The following is a 6,801-nucleotide window of genomic DNA, read 5'->3' on the forward strand; positions in this document are numbered from 1 at the left end:
AATTAAATGCAAATGCAATCTTATCGAATAATAAACGAGAAATCAAAAATTGGATGCAAATGCATTAAAATAATCTCAAAGAATAATTAACGGAAAATCAGAAATTGGATGCAAATGCATTGAATTGACCTCAAAGAACAATTAATAGGAAATTTGATGCAAATGCATTGAACTAACCGCATTGAACTAACCTCAAAAAATAAATAACGGGAAATCGAAAACTAAATGCAACTGCATTGAACTATCATCAAAAAATAAATAATGGAATTGAAAATCAGAAACTAGATGCAAATGCATTAAACTAACCTTTTTTTTCTTCTCGGTAAGTGTAAATTGAATTAAGGAAAGAAACAAAATAAAAGAATTGTACAGGAGTGGTAGAACCTACATGCTATACGATGTAGGTTCAAGATATTCTAAAATAGCAACCATATGGAACCTCCCATTCATATAACCATGGGGGTCTGCCATTTGATACAAAAGCCTCATTCTCAGCTAAGAAAGATCCAAATTTTGCCGCCTGGTCTGCAACTAGGTTAGTCTCTCTCCAGTTGTGCTACACTTTCAAGCTTTGCACCTTCGTCGTGCAAATTTTCCATCTACATAGGAGTTGTCAAGGGATGCCCCATGAGTTAAAAGTTGTGACAGCTGCTGCCAAATATGATTCCACCCAGAGATTGCTTCATCCTTTTGAAAGGGCAAGCTCCACACTCTCCAATATAACCATGCACTCGGCTGTATAGTTGTCTGCAATTCCGATACCCTTGCTCAAGAGTAAGACAAAATCACCATAAACATTTCTAAAGGATCCACCCAACCTAGCTGGACCTGGGTTCCCTCTAGAAGCCCCATCTATGTTGACCTTAATTTGATCACCAATTGGAGAAAGCATTAAACTAACATCAAAACATAGTTGTGTTATATGTTATAGGAATGTCTCGATAAGTATAGTTTTGCATTTAAAATAGTGTTTATCTTATCTCTTTTCGTATGATTGGGAACGTCTTGCTATTCAAGTAGCTTCAATATGAATTTCGCCTTATTAGGCAATCTCACAAAACTTTAATCAAACTTTTATTATTAAACAACAAAATGAAGTTGAAGGGTTTTATCAAGGGTGAGTTCTTTTTTTTTAATGGATAGTGAGGTTTTCACGTTATAAGAAATTTGGATGAGTGATCAATATAATATTCATATATAATAGTTCTGCATATATAGTTGCAAATATTTTTCAGAATAATTAATATAACATCACACGTTCGTAGATAATCTTTGAAGATCCCACATAGTGAGTCATATATAATTTAAAGAATAATTAACTGGAAATTGGGAACTAGATAATTTTTGATGATCCCACATAGTAAATCAAACATAATTTATTTTTATGTCATGTTTGAAGTTGATATTACACACTACATTGGATAATTAAAAGAAAATCAGAAACTGGATTCAAATACATTGAACTGAGCTCAAAGAGTAATTAAAAGGAAATCGAAAACTTTATGTAAATACAATAAACCATACTCAAAAAGTAATTAACTAAAAATCAGAAACTGGATATAACTGCATTAAACTAACGTCAGAAAATAACTAACAATAAATTAGAAATTGGATGCAAATCCTTGAAAAATATTTAATCGAAAATTAGAAACGGTATGCAAATACATCAAACAAACTTCAAATAATAATTAACGAAAAATCGAAAACTGGATGCAAATGCATTTAACTAATCTAAAAAAATAATTAATAGAAAATAAAAAACCGAATGCAACTGCGTTGAACTAACCTCATAGAATAATTGGCGGGAAATCAGAAACTAGATGCAAATACATTGAAATAACCTCAAATAATATTTAACAACAAATCATAAACCGGATGTAATTGCATCTAACTAACCTCAAAGCATAAATAATCAAAAACTAGATGTATATATATATATATATATATATATATATATATATATATATATATATATATATATATATTGATGGTTGATGCATATATATTGAACTAACCTCAAAGAGTTATTAACGGGAAGTCAGAAACTGTGTGCAAATGCAATGAATTAATCTCAAAGACTAATTAACGAAACATCGAAAAATAGATGCAACTGCATTGAACTAATCTCAATGAATAATTAACAAGAAAGCATAAATTTGATACAACTACATTGAACTAACCTCAAAAAATAATTAACGGGAAATCGAAAACTTAATATTGAACTAACCTCAAAGAACAATTAACTAGAAATCGAAAATTGGATGCAACTACATTGAGCTAACCTCAAAGAATAATTATCAGAAAATCAGAAACTGGATGCAATTGCATAAAACTAAAATCAAAGATTAACTAATGGTAAATCAGAAATTGGATGCAATATCTTGAGGAATATTTAACGGGAAATTAGAAACTTGATACAAATACGTTGAAATAATCTCAAAGAATAGTTAACTAGAAATCAGAAATCGGATGTAACTGGTCGAACTAACTTCAAAGCATAAATAACCAAAAATTTGAAACTAGATGCAAATGCATTGAACATCGAACTAACCTCTAAAAATAATTAACTAGAAATTAGAAACTAGATGCATATGTATTGAACTAATCTGAAATAGTAATTAATGAGAAATTGGAACCTGGATGGGAATGCAATGAAGTAATATCAAAAACTAATTAAAGAAACATCGAAAACTGGATGCAACTGCACTAAATTAACCTTAATGAATAACTAACGAGAAATCATAAACTTAATGCAACTGCACTGAATTAACCTCAAAGAATAATTAATGGGAAATCGAAAACTTGATGCAACTGCATTGAACTAACCTCAAAGAATAATTTATGGGAAATCAGAAACTAGATGCAATAACTACATTGAACTAACATCAATGAATAATTAACAGAAAATTGAAAACTTGATGCAAATGCATTGAACTAACCTCGAAACATAATTGTATTATTTGTAGGGGGAATATAATGTCTTAACAAGTATAATTTTGCATTTTAAATAATGTTTATCATAATTCTTTTATTATGATTGAGAGTGTCTTACTATTCAAGTAGTTTCAATATCATCTTCGCCACATTGAGCATTCTCATAAAACTTCAATCAAACTTCAATTGTTAAACTTAACAGCTAAAAGAAGTCCATAGGTTTTATCAAGGTTTGGCGTTTTCTTTTTTATTGAGAGTAGTGCAAGAAATTTGAGTGAGTGATTAATATAATTATCATATATATCTCATAGCTATGTATAATTGTTAATATTTTTTAGAATAATTTAATATAACGGCACCCGTTCGTAGGACGGGTTCGAAAACTAGTGAGATATTGAAATGTGTATATCTTCTTAATATTTCTGGTTGGTACGTTTTCTTATTTCAGCCTAATGCTTATATGTGGTTATCAGGTGCCTAACACATATATCACGTATGAAATAGTCAACTATTTTTCTTATTAATTGGTTTCGAGCTGAAATTTTGGTTCGCTTACAAAATCTGGCTCACACAGATCATTTTTAGTTGCCTGGACAATGTGCAGACGCACCTTCAACAAGCTTTTGGTGTCTTTATACTATTTCGCATGTTTTCAGTACCTACTCTATGTCTGCAAATTCTTCTCTCACTAATGAACACCCGATAACGCAAGATTATTTGTTAAATAATTAAAACCATTTGCTCAGCTGCGCTTATAACATAATGTACACGCATTTGTTCGTAAGTTCAGATTTGTTTGCTTCTGATTTGCAACGTCGGCTTCCCATGTTATAGACACCAAAAGATTTGTTAATTAGCTTGCCATATTTACCGGGTATAGTTTTACAAGTTGATCAAAATATATGTTTGGAGTTGGAGAAACACTTTGTTTAAGATAATGTGTTCAAGGTGATCGATAATGTGTAATGACAAATAATTTCAGTTGTGAAGCCCTCCTCTTTCAGGCAGGTAATTTCTCTCTCTCTGTTGTCAAGCTCTATAATTGTCCTTTTACTTTCATTGTTTTATTGGATACTGAACTAAGAATGGCAGAAAATTGGAAGTGTCTCTCTTTCATTCGTTTTTGTTCTCATCAAATTCTATATTCTATCTGCAATTGATTTATTTTTGGAAATGGGTTGTATTCTACAATCTCCTCATTGAAATTCGTCTCAAAGTCTGAACCCTGAAGTCATAATTTTTCTCAAGTAGTATCTCTTTAAATCAAATCTCACCTCTTTCTTTTGCAATTCATCTCAATCCATCGCTGGAAGGTATTCTCACAAGTAAGTAATCTCCTCTTATGTGTTTTGTTTTCACCAGAAAGTCCACACCACAATCAAATCTATATTGAATTACTGATTAAGCTATTCTTCATTAAACTCAGGATGACAAATCTTTTGCTGCAAGAATTCTTGAATAAATTGAAAACGTCCAGGTATGAAATGTCTAATGCTTTTTTGTGGATGTAATTCGTGTTCTCCCTTCTTTTTTTGTGAAGGTGTTCAAATATGCTCCCACTGTTGAGAAAGAAATCATATTCATTGCTTATTTTTGTTAAATGCTATTGTGTAGTTATGTGATGTTTCAATGGGTAAATATTCTCTGCGAATATTTATCTTCATATTGGACGGTATTATCTATTCTAATTATGTATATAGGGTGTATGATTAGTATCGTAGATTTTTTTTGTCATTTTTCTTCGTGTCCCTTCTATCGGACATTTTTAACAAGGTCATAGACTGAGAACCAGTCAAATATTTTACTATCAAAATTTTAGCTTTTATTGAGAAAAAGAATTAGGTTATGGTAATGGCAGACTGGCAACTCTACTGAAGGCAAGGTGGTAAAGTTTGTATCCTCACTATAGGTAGTCTACTGAATTGTTTTTTTCCTTTTAATTAAAATTTTAGTATTATGGTATTGGTCAACTGAACATGTCGGAACCATACACTATCTGCTGAATTTTTTTTTTTTAAAAAATGTGATAATATTCTTCCTCTAGGGACAATATGATGTTGTTGATATTATTTGATATTTGCGAGTGTAGAAAAACGTGTTCATAACTTCAATACTACCTGTTTTTATCGTGCACTGATTTACAATCCATAATCCTAGGGAGCAGTTTCTGCCATGGGTATTATTGTATAAATGCATTTGCGCAATATAAGGAGATCATAGTATTTTAACCAAGATTCAACAGTTAGTACAGAAAGTTTGTAGCCTTCTACAGGTATGAGATTGTGTATTTAGGTATGACTTTATTGTTTGATCTTAATATTATTCCTTTCACAAATTTGTGTAGGTAGTTTTCATGTTTTATTTTTCTTTCTTTTTGGAATAATTGTCGGATAAGCAGCCCCCACCCACTCATTAATTAATATCTTCCTGTTAATGATATAATATTATTCAAATTGCTCAAAGTTTTACTGCCCACCCTATCATGAACTCTTTATTATATTAGAAATTTTGATATGTTGTTTTCGGTTCGTTTACTCATGCCAAATATGGACTTATATTTGAGTAAAACTTCCCACCCTATCATGAACTCTTTATTATATTAGAAATTTTGATATGTTATTTTCGGTTCGTTTACTCATGCCAAATATTGACTTATATTTGAGTATTATGCATCTGCTACTACTAGATTAGCTCATGCACTCCTTAGCCTTACTTGAAGAGGGATTATGCATCAAAGCCATGGCCAAAGGAACTACACAATGGTGGGAAGATGGACTCACTTATTTTATATTTTTGAACTAAATATAAAAGAGTGAAGTCTAACAAAGCTTCCTTTTAATTCTCCTGGGAAATTGATATATATTTTTAACACTATGTAACATATAACCTTTTTGCTATTAATACAAGTATCCTTTTTAATTTTTATCTTATATAAGCTTCCTGTTTATTATTAGTTTAGGCAGGGCTGATAATGTAAAGTAGTATTAAATTTCACGTCAATTCGTCACACATAGAGAACTCAAAAGTGAAGGCGTTAGATGTCAAATTTTGAAACCAGCCAAAAGACCACCCAGAAAAGGCAACAATTAACTGTTGAAATATCTTACACGTATCTAGGTCTCATTTCTCAATTTCTCTTCCTAGGCGATCATTGGATTTTAATTATGACTATGAGGCCTGGTCTTATATTGATGCTGACTTTGATCAATTAAGTCTATCCTTCGATATAATTGATTTGAGTATTATGGTCGAATTGTTCAAAATTGTTTCATTTTGTCGTATAAACAATAGAAATAACATATTTTTACCAAATTCGGTTAAACTACTTTGAATTATATTTATTCGCGATTCAACTTTATATCAATATAGAAAACATTAATTTTTAGTTTCTTATACAACTGTGATTTTGTCTGTAGCATATTCAATTTGCATTCTTGCTTTGATACTCCTCGCTCTACAATTGTCTATAGCTCCATTTCATGATTCAAAGAGTTGGAGTGGTTGATTCAGAATTGTGTTGTCCACAAAATTAGAGTGGCTGATTTCGAATCACATCAAACTCTCATAGAGGTATCATATTTCAACATTTTATTGTACAACTTGCAACATAAGAGCAGAAACAATTAATCTATAATAGAATTGTTGTAGTGATGATAAATGTACAATATCTAAATGGATAGTTACTTCCTTTCTTAGGGGGTTTGAAGTATTAACTGAAATGGATAAGACATCTTAATTTGTTGATTGGCAAGCACAAGTTCAGCAGACAAATTTACATGAAACTTGCCAAGGAAGCCAAGGTTTGTGTACACAAAATTCTAATTATTTTATGCTTTAGAATTTTCTTTACTTCAAAATGTTGTTAGT

At 30.8% G+C, this 6,801-nt stretch overlaps 1 long non-coding RNA gene across 1 annotated transcript; it reads left to right on the forward strand.

Annotated features, from left to right (window-relative positions):
* The first annotated feature begins 4,050 nt into the window (after positions 1-4,050).
* On the forward strand, positions 4,051-6,498 carry LOC147480821 (uncharacterized). Its single transcript, XR_015203922.1, has 4 exons — positions 4,051-4,259; positions 4,361-4,411; positions 5,092-5,206; positions 6,405-6,498. It is a non-coding gene; the product is annotated as an uncharacterized LOC147480821 (long non-coding RNA).
* The last annotated feature ends 303 nt before the right edge of the window (positions 6,499-6,801 follow it).

The sequence above is a fragment of the Coptis chinensis genome, chromosome 8 (genome assembly GCF_015680905.1).
Source record: "Coptis chinensis isolate HL-2020 chromosome 8, ASM1568090v1, whole genome shotgun sequence".
NCBI lineage: Eukaryota > Viridiplantae > Streptophyta > Magnoliopsida > Ranunculales > Ranunculaceae > Coptis > Coptis chinensis.